The sequence below is a fragment of the Stegodyphus dumicola genome, chromosome 6 (genome assembly GCF_044657685.1).
Source record: "Stegodyphus dumicola isolate Sdum_Otavi_A_Nest chromosome 6, ASM4465768v1".
In the NCBI taxonomy this organism is placed as follows: Eukaryota; Metazoa; Arthropoda; class Arachnida; order Araneae; family Eresidae; genus Stegodyphus; species Stegodyphus dumicola.
In genome coordinates this window covers 104,266,282-104,286,625 of record NC_140773.1, presented here as the reverse complement: position 1 = coordinate 104,286,625, position 20,344 = coordinate 104,266,282, and the positions used below count along the sequence as shown (strand labels likewise).

Here is a 20,344-nt window from a genome sequence, read left to right as displayed (position 1 = left end):
TGTAAAATAAGGGTTGAAATTGCTATAAATTATAAATGTATTAAATTTATAACAATTATAGTTTTGAACTTTTTTGTAATAATTTTATTCATAATAATTACAGAATTGTATTTTCAGTATTATAATTTTTAGCTGACATAAGTTGTAAATTTAATTTGTAATATATCTAACTGATAAGTTTTATGAATATTTACCGTTTTGTTGTAATAAATAAAAGTACGTTTCTAGTGGCATCCGATAAAGAATCATTTGGATTTTAATTTTTATGATGATTTACATTTTCTAATTTCTTTAATATTTAAAAATAATTAATGATAAAATTTTCCTGACAGTGTTGAACGGTAATTTGAAATTTTCAGGCTGCAATTTTCTTGTTTTTTACCTTTTTACTTAACGGACATAATTGTCAGTTTACAATAATATACAAATTAATAGCAACATCAAAATATGAATTGATTTTTAATTACATGTTGTCATTTATAAATTTTAATCTATATTGCTCCAAAAATTTGTTACAAAGGAAATAAAACTTTTTGTGGTTTCCAGAGACACCTCTTTCCATTCACCCTATTCATCTCTAGTTGTATAAATGCAGTTTCAAGAAAAAGAACTGTGATTCATTCATTTAGTTTCAAATGATGTCAGAAGAAATCTTAAAATAAGACCAAAACTTCGCTTTCAACAGAAATTATTGTTGGCAGAATCCCAAGACATTTAACGTTTCGGACAGTCTAAAGGTTGCAAAAAACTAATAATAATATTTCATAGTTAACGCAGAAACGCCCTACACATTCAATTTCTTCCAAAATGTCTTTAACGTTAACAAAACTAAAACTGTTTAAATTTAAATTTCAAGGAAGCTGTCTGCAGTCACAAATGAAGTAAAACTCAAAATAACCTTATTATTATAAAGTTTCGTAAAACATCTATGTTTGCAATGTTTGAGTTCCGTTTTAAGTTTTTTAACTTTTCCTCTCTGAACCCGCAGTAAATTATGAGAAATAACTATTTCCTCGCAAAAGAAAATCCGTTCTTTAAAATTCATTAAAAATAATAGACGAAGTAAATACTGAAAAATTATCAACAGAAGTTTGTATAAAAGCATTAGTTAACATAAAATACAAAGTTTGACAATTGATTATTCGCAAAATATTCAAATTAAAACCATATTTATAGAAACTGGAAGTAATGGAAAAATTAAGTCAGTCTTGCGGGGAAAATTCTTTTCTTTAATACGGTGTACGGTCGCTTGGAACAGATATATACGTTACTGTGCAAGACCGAAACTGGAGAATGTCGACATTCACCGGTGAATGTCAACACATACCAAATACGTCGGATATTTGGTTATATTCTTGCACATTCGGACCATCACCGGTGTATGTCGACAATCACAGATATACTGTGGTGGAGGTCGAAAAGAGAAGTCGAGTTCAACAGAGGGGCGACTGTCTGTCGCCAAATCATTTGCTCTGTTGCGATTGAAGTTACGTAGCATGTATTTGTTATACTATGGAATACTGTTTGTCATTCTTACGCTAGGTTTGATGGTACGCGCAACTTTTCTTAATATTTTTTTTATCTAATACATTAATTTACACTGGTATGCAAAAATTAAGGACGAGACGGTTTTTTCAATATAACTTTGTACAAAAGCTTTCCAAATCAACATATTTAATACCGTAAGATCCCCAATACGTAAGGACATGAGTAATGTAAGCAACACTTAGAAAAGAGAAATCAGAGGCATAAAAAGAAGCTTTATTGAAAAAGGAACATGGAGCGCAATGCGACTGAAGGCCGAAACATTCCTGTGATGGGTGTCCAGCAAGAAACATCCAGGCTTTAATAGGGGATATGATCTCCCCTGACTGCTAGGCAGGTTTCACAGCGTCTGCCCATGCTGAGAATGAGGGTGTCAATGAGTTGTTGAGGCATTGCTGCCCATTCGTCTTGCACCGCCAATCGAAGCTCCGGAATCTTTACTGGTGGTAAGGTACGAGCTGCCAAGCGTCTGCGTAAAAAATCCCATACATGCTCGATGGGATTGAGATCCGGAGATCGTGCCGGCCAATCCCATACGTTCAATATCCTCACTCTCTAAGAGCTGTTCGGCAGCTACTGTGCGATGACATGGTGCATTGTCGTCCATGAAAAGGAACTGCGGACCTATAGCGCCTCTAAAAAGACGCACATATGGAAGAAGAATCTCGTTACAATAACGGGTCCCGTTGACTGAACCTGAACCTGCGTCGAAGATGTGAAGGTCTGTACGACTACCAAGCATGATGCCTCCCCAAACGAGAACACCGCCACCTCCATACCTGTCCCTTTCAATGATGTTCGAGGGATGATTGCGGCTTCCCCGCTCTCTCCAGATGAGTATGCGATGAGAATCGCTACTCAGACTGAATCTTCTCTCATCTGTAAAGAGTACTCGTCCCCATTCATTGTCTCTCCAATTCCGGTGTTCCCGGCAGCATTTTAGAATGTTGACATTCACCGGTGAATGTCGACATTCTAAAAATTTCGGTCTTTCATAGTAACATATATACCTCACATCTTGATTTCATAGACTTTATCAAGTGTAGTTTCATCAAGTGGACTTTCACGTCACTCTTCTAGAAGTGTACTTTTCAGCTTCTGGAGGGGCCTGAGAGAAGTTTGAAGCGCTGAAACTCAGGGCTCTATGTTGTTCTACAAACACTCAATCGGTTTCAAATCGGATGAGTAAGGTGGCTGATCCATTCTTGTGTTTTCAAATATTTTGACACCATATATGCTCGATGAGACCAAGCATTGTCATCCATTAGCAAAAACTCTGTGTCAACAGCACGCCTAAACAGTCTAACTTGGGATTCGAGTACCTCATCCACATATCTCCGAGCGCTTAGAGAACCTCTTTAAAAGATATGCAGTTCGGTGCGGCCATTTGTCATGATTCCTTTTCAAACTATTAAACCGCGGCCGTTTAAAGGAGATATCATGGACAAGGAAAGGCAAATTGCCTGTTCCTTCCTCTCTCCAGATCAAAACAAGTCTAAAATTACTGTTCATACTATATTTGCACTTGTGAGTAAACAGTACTCGGTCGCAATAATCTTAAATGAATTGACAGCACCAGCTTAAATGGACCCCTCTGGAAGTTGGAATGAGTGGGGCACAAACTATTGAGTTTTTTCTCATGCAATCCTACCTCGTTAAGCCTTCGTGCAACAATTCGTGGCTAATTCGAGTTCCTGTAGCAGCCTGTTTTAGCCTGTTGCTTAGTTTTAGACCTAAGGTCTAAAACTAAGCTGCTACATGCGACATGCGACGGAGGACGTGGGCACCACCCCTCTACCAATACGGTTAATCGGTATAGCGCCACGTCCACCTTTATCTAGATAACCATAAGTGTTCATTGTGCTAATATACTAATATATAAACATACATACAAAATTTGGTACTTCATACAGTGGCGTTAAAGCTAATTAATGTTAGACACTGGATAATACATTGCCATGTTACAAGGTGTATGCAAAAGCATGGATACGGTGCATATATACTCGTACATAACGTGTACTCATATGTTGAGTACACTATGATCGTTTGAAGCATTATCATTAGATTACAGAAGACATGTACATACTGAAATATTAGGTGCGCAATGTTATGCTGGAATAAGTAATTAGTACAGTGAATTAAAATTTAGACCTTAGATTAGTACTGTGTGGTACAGTGTCTTGCTACTGAATTATTTGTACTGTTTCCTAAGTACATTAACCAATGTACAAAGATATTAAAACATGTGTATTAGGTACACAGTAATTAGTGGATACCCAAGCGTTAGGTAAGTGCTACTTTCACATACATTAACAATAGGTACTTAATACAATGCTGAACAGATAATTGGTGCAATTAATTTTAGAGTGGGGCTCTAGTTAGTTCTTTGCGATACGGTGCCGTGTTACAGGATAAAATGCGCAGATGGATAATTACATTATCATATATACAGAACATAAATTCATATACATATATACAGACATTTTGTATACAGAACATAAATTCATATACATATATAAAGACATTTTGTATACAGAACATATATTCATATACATATATACAGACATTTTGTGTACAGACACATTAGGTACATGATTATTCAGTGCGTAATAGATGTATATTAACTATTTGGTGCCAAGCTATGTGATAACACTAGTAAATACATGGGTACAATTACATATAAACAAGGACATACACAATTACATATAGACAAAAGCGTATATACGCTTATATTTGGTACATAATAGTCATTGGTGACATAAACATTTGGTACTTACTTCATATACTTAAACTCTAGATCCATAAAATAATGTTATAACTAGTAATAGGTGCTTATTAATTTCATAATAGGACACTAGGTTGATATTTTGCCTTACTGTGTCACGTTACGTAGAAATGTATGCGGGTGCATGGGTACAGCTTCCTATTTACAATGCTATACCGTTTTCCTATTTACAATGCTATATCTATTTACAATGCTTATATCATTCGATTTCATAATCAATAGGTACATGGCACATTTATATACATGAGCAGATGGTACGTTGTAGAGTGCCGTTGAGGATAATTGATGCAATTAATTTTATAGTATTTTTAAAATAATGCATTTATACGCAATTATAAGGTGCATAATTGTCATTGGGTAGATATACCTTAGGCGCATAATACATATACATATTCATATATTAGTTTCTTAATACAATGCTAGGGCAAGTAATTGGTGCTGTTATTTTTACATGTAACATGATGCTGTAGGCGATTGGAGGGATAAACTAATATACATACTAATATACATATACACAACTTTTAGGCACATGATTCTCAGACATTAGGTACATGGTATACATATACATATATAAACAGATGGTTCATAATACAGTGCTATAGAAAGTAATAAATGCAGTTAACTTTATAGTAAGATTCTAGTTTAACACTATGCGAAACGGCTTCATGTTACACAGTGTTAAATACTGACGCATGAATACAGTAATATTTCTACTTGTTAATGCTATATATATATAAATATACAAATATTTAGGTGCATAATTAACATAGGATACATAATTATTAGATGCACTATGCATATACGTACATAATATATAAGATTAGTACAATGCTGGAACAATTCATTGGTGTTGTTAGTTTTAGTGTATGATCCTAGTTTAACGCTGTGAGGTACAGTACCATGCTACAGGATGATATGCGCGGAGCCATGGATTCAGTTATATACATACTAAAACACGTATACACAATTATTAGGCACGCAGTAATCATTGGATTTATAAGCATTATATACATGGTACATATACAGACGATACATAATATATAAACAAAGATATATATAATATATATAATAATAATGCTATAGAAGTTAGTTAATGCAATGGATTTTTTAGAATTAAGACTTTAGATTAACACTATGCGGTAAAGTGTCATGTTGCGTGATGTTATATTCGGATGCATGGTTACATTATCATACATACGAGGATATATATACATAGTATTAGGCACATAGTAAACATTGGGCTCACAATCTTAATGCACATAGTACCTTAGTCTCGTAGACTTGAAAGTACGTAATAAGGTACAATTGGTGCTATTAATTTGATGATGCTAAATAATATTAATACAATAATGCAACAATGATTAATACAGTTAATGATCAATACAGTAACATTTATACTAGAACATATATATACAAATACAAGGCGCATAATTACATTGAGTATAGAATCATTGGGTGCATTATACATATACATACATAAAACATAACTACATGGTGATGGTACTTAAGATACATTTATAAACAGGTACAGATGGTCCTTATTTACATATTGCGGTACAGATAATAGACATAATTCGTTTGGTTGGCATAATGCAAATTGATTAAATAGTTGAGTCTTGCTATATTACTAGGAGTGTTGGATACTCCTTACGATAATTCACAGTTATTTTGTGGTGTTGATAGTTGGTGCTAGACTCTGAATTACTATTCGTCTATATGGCTGACTAAGTATGGCACAGGTCTGTGTCAAGGTCGGCCAGTTTATCCATTAAAAGCCCTATTTTTCTAACCAAGTGCCTCTGTTTTATCAAAACCTTACAGAAAGCTTGTCAATTGGTCGACGGAAGGTTGATGTGTAGCCCTTCTGTAAGGGGACAGGAGGTCAGATAATGTTCCGGAAAGCCAGTCTGTCCACAGGTGCTAGTGTTTCTTATCCCGCGTTTGTTAAAGTACTCGGGAAATGGTCCGTGACCCGTAATGTATCTTACCAATTGCATGTTTGCAAAATTTTTGGTAGTGTCCACGTAGCTGACATGGTAATAAGTCCGTCGGCCGGTATCGCTGTTATCCCATGTCTGCTGCCATTTCCCGATTGCCTTTAAGCGCAATGTTCTTTTCAGATAAGACACTATGTTGATTTGTTGAGATGTTGCTCCTGTGGCAGCTTCTTTGGCTAGATGGTCAGCCAACTCATTGCCGTGGTGGCCGGCATGCGCTTTTATCCATTCAAGTCTTGTATGGAGTTGGGAATAATTTCGCAGATCTTCCTGTATTCCCTGAATAATATCGGATGGGTGGTCAGGGTTTCCTATTGCGTATAGCGAAGAAAGACTGTCTGTCTTTATTGTAGCGTTGCGGGAGTGGTGGGATTGCAGGTAGCGGATTGCTTGCGCAATTGCCACTGCTTCTCCCTGAAAAACGCTATTAAATTGCCTTAGTTGACCCTTCCATTGATCTATGACTCTATCTTGCAGCATAACCACATAGGCACTTCCGACGTTTTCGTCTATCTTCGACCCGTCAGTGAAGATGGTAATCTGTGCTGGACGGTGGGCGGTAGTTGGATTGGTAATTATGCTTATTCCGGTGCCTTTGGCTGCTGGATGTATTTTCAGAGGGCAGCATTTAGCTTCATAGTCCTCTGGATTAAAATATTCTTCGTCAAAGGTGACAGGTCTTTTAAGCTGCAGGACGATTTGTCTTGCTGCCTCCTCTTCGACACGGATGTGTAGGGGAAGGAGGCCAGCCAGCATGTTGATCGCATCTGAAGAGGTCGTGCGGTAGGCTCTGGTGATACCCAATGCAAAGGGTCTTTGAATGGTAGAAAGGTGTTTAATTTTCCTGCTTTGCATTGGGTGAGCCCATACTGCTGCTGCATAAGTGACTATCTTTTCCACCACTTGAAGAGGACCTTCTGAATATGAGGATTGAGGCCCCATTTGTGGCCATGAAATAATCGCATTTGCTTCGCTATTGTCACTGTTCTAATTTTGATGTCCTGGATGTGTGGTATCCAGGTCATCTTGTGGTCGAACGTGAGGCCCAGATATTTTAGTTGATTGACTATCTGTATCCTTTGATTGTTGATCTTAATGGTTGGTCTTCTTGAAAGAGAACCTCCCTTTTTAGGTATTAATAACACTTTGGATTTGTGCTCCGCAATTTTCAGTTTAAGGTTGTCACATAGGGCGTAGAATTGTTGGCACACTTCGTTACAGTGAGTCTGTAATTCTCTTCGGGTTAGACCTTTCACTATTAACGCTGCGTCGTCTGCGTAGGCGTAGATCTGGGTGTGCGGTGGCCATGTAGCTGTTAAGACTTCGTTGAAAGTTAGATTCCACAGGTGTGGACCAGCGCACGACCCTTGTGGACAGCCTCTCGTCTGCTCCTGTTTTATTATGCCTGAGTTGTGAAAACTGCTAGTAGTCTTCTATCCTGTAGATAGTTTATTAGCATCTTATACAGGTTGCTCGGACATTTTGCCTTCCGCAGAGCCTGTTTTATAGCCGGCCACCATAACGTATCAAAAGCGTTCTTGAGATCTATGCTTATCATGGCAGTATGGTGGCCGCTATGTCGATTCTCTAAAATTGCTTCTCTAATGTCGAAGAGTACGTGGACTGTAGAAGTGCCCGTCCTAAACCCGTATTGTCTCGAGCTTAAGAATCCTTGCGTGTGTAAATGGTACCGTAGCCTGTTCATGATAATCCTTTCTAGTCGATAAGAGACAGATAGGACGAAAGGATGTGGCCTCGGCTGGGTTCCGGTTCTTTTTCAGAAATAAAATAACTTGCCCTATCTTGTAGGGTTTTGGGAATATACCTGCTGCCAGAAGCTTGTTGAAATAGTCAACAAAGAATTTAGGGTGAGTTTTGATCGTTGCTTTGGTGATAGCATAGTCCATCCCATCGGGCCCAGGGTCTTTCTTGCGCGGCAGAGTTGCAAGAACTTTTTGATGTTCATTCATTGTAATATCCGGGTCTGTTGGGGCTTCCAGTGTGGTTGTTACTGTCCTGAGAAGAGCTTGTTCTGCTGTGTCCTGCAGTATATCGTCTTTGCAGAAAACTGCGTTTAAGACCGTACGTAGGGTGTCTGCCGTGTACCCCTGACTGTTGGTGATTGAGAGAGGGATCTGTAGCTGCGAAGGTTTAAAAATTTTATCGGTAGCTATTTTGTGGTGAATACCATACGTATTTTTTGCTTGGGTGCAGAATTCCCTCCAGGAAGTAATCTTAGCCTGAATAATCATCTTTTTGTACCGCGCCCGCTCCCATTGAAATATGGTGAGGGTGTTGGACTCTATCTCCAACCGTCTTTCGCTTTTGAGTTTTCTTCGCAGTGCTCTGCACTTTCGTTGCTGTATTCTGAGCGCACTCGACCACCAGTTAATGCCTTGGAGTCTCTTAGGTTTTCTAAGAGGGAGATTTTCATTACATATGGCTTGCATTGTTTCTTGTAATGTTACGGAGAAGTCTTCTAATTCTGCTGCCGTGTTAGCTAGTTGGAGCGAAGGTTCGAGGCGCATTAGCTGCACTTTAATTTTCTTCGTAAATGTTGTTAATTTCCGGCCAGGAAGGTTATAGCGTTTGATCTTGGACACGGAGGTGGTTTGCGATATACAGAAGGTAATAAACCTGTGATCACTGATGCTCTCTTCCTCTTCGACTTTCCAGTCCTGCAAAAGAGGTGCTACGTGCAGAGTGGTCAGGGTGAGGTCTGGATATCCCTGCGCAAAGACCCTGTCGAAGGATGGTGGTGCATCTGCTGTAATCTGAACTATTAGATTACTTGAGGATATGAAGTCCTCTAGTTCTCTCCCTTTCGGGTCTGTAGTTCGATATCCCCAGGCCGTATTATGTGAATTGCAATCGCCTGCGCAGATCATATTTGGGATTTTAAATCGATGTATGATACTTTGGATAAATCTTGTCGTCGGGCCAATATCCGCTGTTGGAGGAGAATAGATCGACGCTAAGATAACAGCGAAGGAATGTACTTCTAGGAGCACTGCTTTGTGTTTGACCTTTCTCGATTCTAACAATTATTCGCCACTTTTAAGATTTGATTAAATTATGCTTTTGAGCCATGATTAGTGAATACTGATCACACTTAGAAACCACATTCACTTTAAACAACTATAGACCAGAATTCCAACATGCTTCCATTACGCACTACATTGTCAATCATAGAATTTGCATATTTCTGGCTATGCGCGGAAATGCAGTTTTGTGTTCAATTATATTTTAATTAACATAAATAATTACAGCCTTAAACATCGGTGTCAACATTAACTTAGTGAGCGTATTTTTTCACGTTATCCTTTAATTATGATGACCAGTGTATATTATGAGGCTAATCAGTATTAAAATTTCACTGATTAATTAATTAGAAACGTTATTTAGATTGACTGGATTCACGCTTAGCCTAGTTGATTTAAATTTCTGCTTTTATTTTCAGTTTCTAAATAAAAATCTTTTTGTTTTATTTTACCATACTAATATTAATTTCATATAACAGCTAGTTATAAATAAGCAATAAAAACTCGAATGTCTATCTGTAAGAGTATCACAACATATCACAGACATTTACGTTAGGTAATAGCCAAAGACTAACAGTTCTTTACTTTTGACCTGCTTCGAAACACTGGAAATTCGTAGGTGAGGAATAAATTATGGAATTACAAATGCCTTATTAGAAAAGAAAATCCTCTCCCGTATTTTGTACCCTTCCACTCTGCATTAATTAACGGACAACCGGAACCTTCTTTGTACATTTCGCAAATTGACGTGATAAATCGATCACAATGCCTACTGGAATACTGATGAATATAAATTTGCTTCTTCATCGTTACGTAAAAGATTTAACCCGCTTTGCATCGGAAAAACCGATTAAGATTTAAAGAATTGCTTCCTGAAAATAGTTTCGCAATATTAGTCGTTAAGTAAGAGATAAAAATACAGATTTTTTTTACCACTGTTTCAGATTAGAAGATTATTTCACATTAATTTTTAATTCTTAAAATAATGCGAAAAAAATCTTTAAATATGAACTGGTATTTTACTTTTCTGATTGCATTTTAGTACTGAATTTTGTTAGCCTATTTTAGAACCAAATTCAGTTAAAGGAAATTATTACTAGTTTTTAGTCTTTCTGTTCTGTTACGTTGTAGTTATGGAGAAAATTAAAATAGAACAGAACGAAAAATTGTTATATAGTCTTTGGGGAGGAGGCTTACTGCTACTTGAGAAAAGAAGCTCCTTGAATAGCCCACACGAAAATTCGTTCTACTAGTAATAAATCACTAGCTTTTCTAAAATTAAATATCTAACTGATTCTTCCAATAAAATCTTTTGACGCAGACACAAAATGAATCAGACGAATTCCTAATCTTTATTTCTACGCATATTAAATCATCTCAGTAGATATTTATCCAATCATGATAGATTATAACAATTTCTTGCGTACACAGGTTGACAGGGGCGAAATTATTTAGACGGGCAAGCGGATTTACGGGATGTCTTAGCAGTGGCGAAACTAGGAAGAGAATGACGTAGTTTTTTATGCCAAGAGTATTTATACTAAGTACATGCAGAAAGTACTCTAAGCTATGATTGGTTAATATTAGTTGTTATATAACATAGAAGGATCTCGAATTTGGGAGAGCAGATGAATTTAAGGAAGAGCACCAAATCTAGAATCGTAAATTTTGAGGTCGCCAATTATTTTTAAAGTAGCCACCGTATTTTGTTGTATCTTACATAACGGCAAAAGTGAAACCAAAGTTTTACCCAATAACACGGAGATTATTCACTCCAGAATAGTATTTATTTCAACCATACTAAATAAGCAATGCTATGGTGGAACCTCGGATCATGAACGCCTCATTTTATGAACTATTCTGTTCACGAACAAATTATCTGAATTCCTTGGCTAACGAAAGGGTCTCCAGTTAAGAGTTACGAAATCATGCGTTTATTTTCAAAAGTGTTTTAAGTAACCTATGCAACATAACTAATACTCAGAAATTTCCTGTAAACATCACTTTAATATTTTCCATTGCTTATCTCTAACTAATAGACTGAAAGCTAGTGATTTAATGTTTTCAACAGAAGAAGAACAATAAAAAATCATCCTAATTCTCGAGTTCCAAAAATTTGTGCAAAATTTATTAAGATTTGAAGTAGTAGATTGAAGATTTGAAAAGTAGAAATGGTTTTTAGCAATCATTAAAAGGGTGCATGGGGCAAAAGAACAAGGTTGAGAGCCACTAGTCTAGACCAAATGACATAAGAATTTTCATGTGAGTCATTCACATAAATCCATTTAGTGTGCTAGATTTTCATTAAAACAAATTATTTTAATTATTAATAAATTTCTACTCAAGTAAGAGCTTAGAGATAGATTAATATGCAAGGTGTGAAAATCAGTTAATGTTAATAATATTTGAAGTATTTATATTGTAATTCTTTGTAATCCTTTTTTAATAAGCAATAATAAAAAAGTAGAAAAACGAAAGTGAATAAAGAAATTCTTTCTACAACTAAAACAGGTAATTTAGTATTCTTAGAAATATCAACAGTTAAGATACCCGATTCTTAGCTCATGATGTTACTAATAAATTACTTATTTATCTTTAGTACTTACCTTGCTACAAGGCAGTCAAGAGCTATCTGCCTCGTTAGGGGACTTCCTAAAGGAAATTGTCTGCTATTTATGGTGGTATGAGGAAAATCACCCAAAGCACCAATAACAGCAATCTTCTCTATTCGGTATTAACTCACGGCGGAAGTAGCCTTAAGAAGTAGCAGACTTAAGTGGCATTATATGCTCGGCTAGTTTTGAGATATAGGATTTATGGCAAAGAGGAGAATAAAACTATTAGATATGATTCTTAATTGAAGTCATTTTCGTTGTCTTAATAGGTAACTATGTTATTTGAAATTGATGTATTTTTTTTACATAGGTTTTTGTAAGCCTCCTATAATACTTTGCGGAGCACGAGGAAATATACTTTTTTTCTCAATCAAAAAAAAAAAAAAAAAAAAAATTAGCTAAAAGTTTTGTAGATTGGTATTCTCCCTTAACATTTCATAACAGTTTAATTTACGTTCGGTCATTAACGTGTACCATGAAAAAAATCTTATTTTAATCATTACGTTTTTAAAACATTTAAGAAACTCTTTGGGACGTTCATTGTTTTCAGTTCGTAGATTTACATCCTGGCAAATTATAAAAATTTTTCAATTTCAGGGAATTATTTGTTTCAAGTTCTGTATGCAAGCAAATGTGGTGAAATGAATTTATACATCTGGCTTGAATAATTAGGTAATTTCTGTATTAAATAATTACACAAATATCCGTATGAAGTTAATTTATGATGTAATAATATCACATGGAATGACTTTTTTCTACTATTCTGTTTTGCTATTTGAAGAGTTCATTTTAATTGTAAAGTTTAATTTCTGGAGAAATTAGTAAATCTGTTAAACTGAAATCTGCATACTAAGATCTAGTTATTGTTTCTTTTTAATATTATATTTTTTTATATTTTAATGTTTACTTTTTTTAACTTTTTGAGACATTTTAAGTGGAAAAGTCTCGATGTGTTAGATTAAAATCAGAAATTTTTATACTGCTACTTTTTAAATTTATTTATTTATGCTACTGTGCAAATTTTATATAATTAATAATAATTAAATCAAAATGCGATACTAATTACAATTTTTTAATGATTGTGAAGCTACAGGGGTTGGACAAAAATATGGAAACACCTTTAAAAAAACATGTTTCTTTGCTTAATATGGTGTAGGAAACCCGTTGGCATCCAAAACAGCTTGCAGTCTTCTCGGAATGGATAACTACAGTTCCTGTATGTTTGCCAAGGGAGTATTATACCATTCTTCCTGCAAAACGGTGGCAAGTTCAGATAACGATGTTGGCGGTGGATAACGAGAACGCACTTTCCGTTCCAATGTAGACCACAATGGTTCGATAATATTCAGGTCTGGTGACTGTGGTGGCCAGGGGAGATGGGACAATTCATCCTCGTGCTCAGAAAACCAGTCCTGGAGAATGTGAGCTGTGTGAACAGGGGCTTTGTCGTCTTGGAAGACACCATCACCATCGGAGAACAAAGTTTGTACCGTGGGATGAACTTGATCGGCCAAAATGTTCACATAAGTCTTGGCAGTCATGTGCCCTGACACAGTTATCATGGGGCTAGCAGAGAACCACGATATGGCTGCCCAAACCATAACAGAACCCCCCCCCCGCCATGTTTCACTCTTGCCAACAAGCAGTCTGTATTATAGGCTTGAGATGGCGTTCTCCAGACGTAAACTCGACCAGAATTGGGAAACAATGTGAAAGAAGACTCGTCAGACCATATTACTCGCTTCCACTGCTCTATAGTCCAGGCTTTATGACTTAAACACCACCTTTTCCTGTTACGGGCATTAGCATCACTGATGAGTGGCTTCTCAATTGCAGCACGGCCAGCAATTCCCTGTTTATGAAGCTCCCTTCTAATTGTTTTGGTACTCACAAGGGTTCGGTAACACAACATTCATTTCAGCAGTAACTTTTGCAGCTGTGGTCTTCTTATTTTTCGTCACAATTGCCCTTAATGATCGTCTGTCACGATCACTCAGGACACACTTTCGTCCGCGCTGTGATTTAGCAGAGGATGTTTTTCCGCTTTTCAAATATGCGGAATAAATCTTCGATACAGTACCTCTTGAAACACTAAACATCTCGGCTACCTTGCTTACGGAAGCACCTACCATACGTGTTCCAACAATTTGCCCACGTTCGAAGTCTGTTAACTCTGACATAATGCAATGACAACCTCACATAACAGTACTCCGACAACAACTGAACTGTTTAGCACATTTACGAAGTTGTATAGGTGGCGTCAGTAGTCAAAAACGCCAGCGCCACCTACATATTTCATTAAAATCAATCTTTCTTTTCAAACATGCATTTCACAAGGTGTTTCCATATTTTTGTCCATCCACTGTATATTTAGCAACTTTCTACTCTTAAATTGCACGGGATCCAAAGATCAACTGTAACGGATTTCTACTTAGCATCCTGTTCAAGCGACTTATTGAAGACGATAACCCAGCTAAATAAGTAGAAATTCTTCAGAACTTTGTAGCTAGATGCAACTATTTTCATGATCTCAAAACTGCAGAAATCTTCTGAAATAGTTCCAAACTATAGATCCATCAGCCTGCTTTCTTCGCTAGGAAAGGTTCTCAAGTATCCCATCTAGAACGAGATGAGAAAAAGATATCTCCTTTTTTACCAGACATGCAATATGGTTTTCGCAGTGGATTTTCATCAAGTGACAGAGGAAGGAAACACCTGGAGGCTAATACTGATGCACAGGTATTGTCCTTCGCCGACCACTATCTGTAGGGCTGATATTTCCCATCAGGCCATGAGACGTCTCAAAGGGAGGCTTGTTTTAAATATTAATTGGTTACGTTGCCAAACAAGAACTTTTGATTCAATTATATATTGTGACTTAGAGAATAGTTTCATATTAACGTGACATGTGAACAGAAATTATATGTATATATGCTCCAACACTTATACATACATAAAGCACATATAAACACATAAATTCCATATGGACACATAAAATACATGTAATCAAAGCGATTCAGTAGTATCATATGACACGGTGCAAATGATAAGACAAGACATCATATTTGTAAAATAATGCTAACAATATTTCATACAGGTACAGATAGACTGAAGTATCACAAAGGAACATATATACGCATAGGTAGATAAATCCCAAGCTTAGCGAATTTGCAATACTATAACTCAAAATTAAATTATGAGGCAGACAGATGTTAAAGATGAAGTATGATGCATATGTTAGGAGTTTGAGAAATGGCATAATACGGACGTAAAATGAATGCGAAAAGATGAAATCATATCGTGTATTGGAATGGAAAACGTATAAACCATGTAGTTACAAGAACGTTGTGAAGCGAATTTGTCCTTTAATTACACAAAAGTACGCATGTTACTTAAGGAGAATGAGCACTATTCATATATAATAACAAAGAACAAAAATAATGGACAAAGTAATATAAGGACAAAAGTAATGGACGCAAGGGATGTAGACATAATGCATGAAAGAACGACATTACTGCACTGCTGCAGGTAATCAAATTATAGATCGGATGAGTATTAGTGGTACAGCAGGAAACTAGTGTTATACAGGGGCAACATTTGTTTGCCTTAAGGTCGTCAGAACGTTGATTATATTGCATATCCGTAGCCGAAGTTCTGAGAATATAACGCTTGTATGCGTTGAAATCAGTTGTGAGTAGTCTAATATTCAGTAAGACAGCTAGCGGGCAAACAATGACATTGTGATCTGGATGGCCCAGTTGCGCGTGGATATATGTATATGTATCTGAGATTGTAAGAAGGGAAAGTAGTAAGAAAGAAAAAGGACTTTGATCATTGATTTAGCGCATAAGTTGCGGGAATGTATAAAATTGGGACATGGTGATTTTAGGAATATAGTCGTAAGTTCGTTTTCCGCCCTCACTAGTGCTCCATTCATTCTGCCATTTATAAACAACTGCCACTTCAGCTTGTGTCTTCAAATAGAAAGGTGGGGCCGGCAAAAGATGCTGGTGATGTATTAGCAACAAGTACTGAAGTATTGCACTTGCTAGCTGCCTCCTCGGCTAGTGCACCCTCTAATTCATTGCCGTCAAGAAATCTAGGGGAGATCGATATGGAGAGCTGCGTCGCATCTTAGTCATCTCCGGATGTTTGGGATAAGTGGTGAAATATGATGAAGATTACAGATAGCTTCTAGCACGTATAGACTGTCTGTGTTAATGGAGATTCCACAAAAATGCGTTTCTATAGGGCAATGGTTTGCTCTATTTCCAGCGCCGTCCTGCTGAAACACACTATAATATTCGAAGAAGTATTTTTTCCAAAGATGAAAGATACTTGCGTCATCCGTGTGAACAAAACCGCATCCTACTTTGACAGCGGTTTTGGAAACGTTTATGTAGAGGGCGGAGCAAAGTGCAGTATTGTTTGCTTCCTTTGTATGTAGTCATAAACCCTGCCTTTGTCTGCTGGAAGAACATGCTTAAAACCCATGCCTTTTTCACACGTTTTTCGTGCTCATGTAGGTTGTAGGTATAACTTCAATATTGTACTTCTTGACAGAGATGAAGCAGCTTCGCTATTATTGCCTCCTGTCCTAGTCTTATAAGTAGAGGAAGTAACCCAGCTAAGACATTAATAATATCCTTGGTCTATTAATGTTGCGGTATGCCTTGGTTATTGTCAAGGCGAATGGGTGTTGCAGACTTAATTTTTTTCCGCTACTAATAGGAAAAGCCTAGACTTCAGTAGCATAGGCGACTATTTTCTTTACTACCGTAGCATAGAGAAGCTTTTGCAAGTATGGATTTCTGTTACAATTCGCAGCTTGAAATCACTTCATCTTATTCGCAATGGAGTTTATTCAGCTGTGATATATGTGGGAGCCATGTGAGACCTCTGTTCTATGGAAGAACCTAAGTATTTTAATTCACGGAATAATTTAATGTTTCTCTCACGGAGGGCGATACAAGTCTGCCGTTTGGAGTTAATGTCCTTTTTTGGAATAAGAACTGCTGATTGTTTTCACAGATCATACGTCCTTTGGATTTACAAGAGTGGTGAAATCTTCTGATAATCTATGTGCCGTTCTTTCTCAGTTCCTGGTGCGTTCAGCCTTTGACGATAAATGCCACATCATCGGCATATACAATTTGTTTTGCATCTGAAATCCATTGGTAGTTGTTTACCCAACTGAATGTGAAATTCCATAGAGCAGGGCCTGAGCAAGAACCCTGCGAACAACTCCTGACCTTTGGCTTCTTCGTAATGTCTTCGTTGGTGGAAACTAATACTTCCCGCTCTGTAAGGTAGCTGCAGATGATTCTATAAATATTTTCCAGACGTTTGGCTTGACGCAGCGTCTGCTTAGTAGCTTTCCCAGAATGTGTCAAAGGCATTCTTCAGGTCGAAAGACAGGTTGGCAGTAGGGAAATTTTCGTTTTTGTTATTCGCACAAGAAAGAAGTTCTGACAAATCACAAATTCTTGCCATCAGAAAATACAAAGAGAGAGACAAGATTGATAAGAAACTTAAACATTTTGGAAAACTTGTGGGTATCATCACTTCAGCAAAATATCTCAGAATAGCGTTGAACCATTCACTTACATTGACGACACATGTCAATCACAAGGGGCTTGAGTATTATTCTGAAATTACAGCTGCTTCTCACAAGCCGCTCGAGACTCAGGCTAGAGAGGAAACACAGAATCTATATGGCCATTATCCGTCCAATTTTTGCTTATGCTTCTATCTCACGGGAAAATGCCAATGATAAGAGATATCTCAAATTTTCAAGTCGATAGGAATACGTTTCTCCCCCTCATAACTTATAACTCATAACGGATGCTCCATGGGGCATAAGAGAAATGAAGCTGCACAGAGGCGTGAACGTTAAGCAAGTAAGAGACTACATAGGCAAGATGAATGAGATTTCCTTTCAGAAAGTGAGATCAGATGATACAGCAAACGTTCCGAAATTTTTAAATTACGAAGTGATAAAACAAGATGACTATTTCCTACTCCCCTTCGTTTCTATTTAGAAGAGGAAATGCATCGTAAATTCTTACAGTGAGAAGCAAATTTTGAAGCTATCAAGCAAATGGCTCCATTTGATAGTCATTCAAGTGTTAAAATTAAAGGATCATTGTTTTTTCATGCAAGATCGCATTTACAAGTTACCACCTGACTGGCATATAACTATTTAAGTCTCTTGATTCCTTTTCGAGATCACGCGCAGAGTTCTTCCTCTGACAGACACGCCCTTCAAATGAACTCTCTTTAGGGCCACCTGACAACCTTGTCACGATACAGAGACTTTTAAGAGGCAAAAATGCCTCCTTTTGTTTCATTGTTTCGGATTTTCCTTAGGAATTTGATTAAGTAATCCACATTTCGTCAGGCTTCATCAAGAAATAATTTCCTGCAACAGTTGCAAAGAGCTGCACAATACAATGCAGCTGAATACCAGTTAAAGGAGCATCCGAGTATCCGAGTTGCAAATGAGTGGGTTGCTTTCGCTGTCTCTGAATCTGAAAGGCTTTTTATCGATTATATGAACAGTGTATTTACGCATAGTTGTCCCAAATCAATGTACATCCAGATCAAATTTAACGTTTTGTTTATTAGCATATGTATAACAAGGGCATGTATATAATACAAGGCATTACAGTTCACGTAAGACTGCTAAAAACAGGTAGAGAGTTTGTCAATACAAATCAAATTAGTAAGCGTTCTGGTTCCGGCTTGGTACAATACTGTATATATTAATTGCTTTTTCCCTTACGAAAACATGTTAGGAAAAACGTTATTGTTACTCAAAAAAGATCATAAGAAAGAAAAAATTAATTAATTATCCTGTAATGAGTTTATCAAGATACATATTTTAGCATCTGTTTGCAAAATGATCTTATCTGCACTAATTCAGGTGCAACGAAACTTCTATGCATTTATTGACACTAAAGATCAAAAATAAAATTTTCTGTGAAAGATTAATGTATATTATACGGTAGAAAAGGTTAAAGTACACTAAATCCTACGTATATTTTATGTATTTAAATAATTAAACAACTTTGTAATTTTTTAGGCATTTCTCAATTTTCAAGATGTATACAAGTCCTAAAATTGAAATCAATTCTTAGTTTTATTGCTTACGTTTAATCAGAAATTTAATAGCGATAAATAATAGCGATTCAGTGGAACACGAATAAAAATAGTAATTCAGGGAAACTTTGTATAAATGCGCGAAGTTTCATTTTAACTGTTGTTACATTAAGTAAAGAATTAAGTTATCAATCAGTTTATTTTTCCTCCTCTGTTTTCATCAGTCACATGGTCAATGATCATTTATGTTGTGAATGGATGTAACAGCTACAATGAATGATCGTTTTTACACCAGCAATTATTTAAAAATTACTAATGTTTACAAGGGTTACTGACATATAAGCGATTAGACAAGAGAGGAAAAAATATAATCAAAAGATAAGGAAATTTCTTCAGGAAAACTGCAATTAGAACCACCTTTAATTATTATATAGTAACGTGTTAATGTTTTTTATTTCTAGCATTTAATAGATCAGGGTAAGAAAGATATTTTGTCTCACTTTGCTTTGGAAAGAAAAGCTCAGGAAATACTCGAAATGCGATGAATTATCCATGACGATTACTTTAATTTCATTTATCCAGCTTAAATGTTTGTTTCCATTCTACACTAAAAGGAACTTAAATGTGTATACCTAACGCATCAGTTCTTTAAACGACTAAATAAAGTTTTAGCTCAAAGCGTCAATTTGCCTAGAAGGGCTATTAATTTCGTTTTGGGATTTTACGTTGATTCACTACAAACGGCGAATCACTTTTGGAATTGTTGGCATCAAATATTAGAGTCTAGGTATTATATTTAAAGAAATTAAGTAATGAAGAATCTGCATAAATGTAGGCATGTTTTTCGCATTGTGATAAAACAACGGTACAAAGAGCCATGAAATTTTGAATAACGTCCGTCTCCATTCCAATATGGGCATCTGGAAGCACAAATTTAGAATTTGTTTTATTATCTATTTCCTATTTTGTAAAGCATTTATGAGTTTTTGATTAAGGAACTCAACGATTTCAAAGCGAGCAATTGAAACACTGTACGAAAAAAACACATTTTTTTTTTCTCCAGAGCGCAAGACTGTGTATCGGAAATTCTAAAGATATACTCTTTTAAATATTCTGTAATATTGCTGTGGAATTGAAATTCATAGTTTAAGTGCGAAAAAAAGGATATTTAATAAATAAAGGTAACAAAAAAAACGTTAAAAAATGCACTTTTGGGCGAAGTACAATATTTGAAAGCTTTCAGATTTTCTTTTTTTTTAT

The 20,344-nt window shown here is 36.2% G+C and overlaps 2 long non-coding RNA genes across 7 annotated transcripts in view; one reads left to right on the top strand and one right to left on the bottom strand.

Moving 5' to 3' along the window:
- Positions 1 to 20,344, bottom strand: part of LOC146996814 (uncharacterized) — a 970,208-nt gene that overhangs the window by 521,482 nt on the left and 428,382 nt on the right. The window lies entirely within an intron of this gene.
- LOC146996815 (uncharacterized) overlaps positions 12,469 to 20,344 on the top strand; it is a 71,923-nt gene continuing 64,047 nt past the window's right edge. Inside the window, exon 1 of the long non-coding RNA XR_015041693.1 lies at positions 12,469 to 12,655. This is a non-coding gene — a long non-coding RNA (uncharacterized LOC146996815). The remainder of the gene's footprint in view (positions 12,656 to 20,344) is intronic.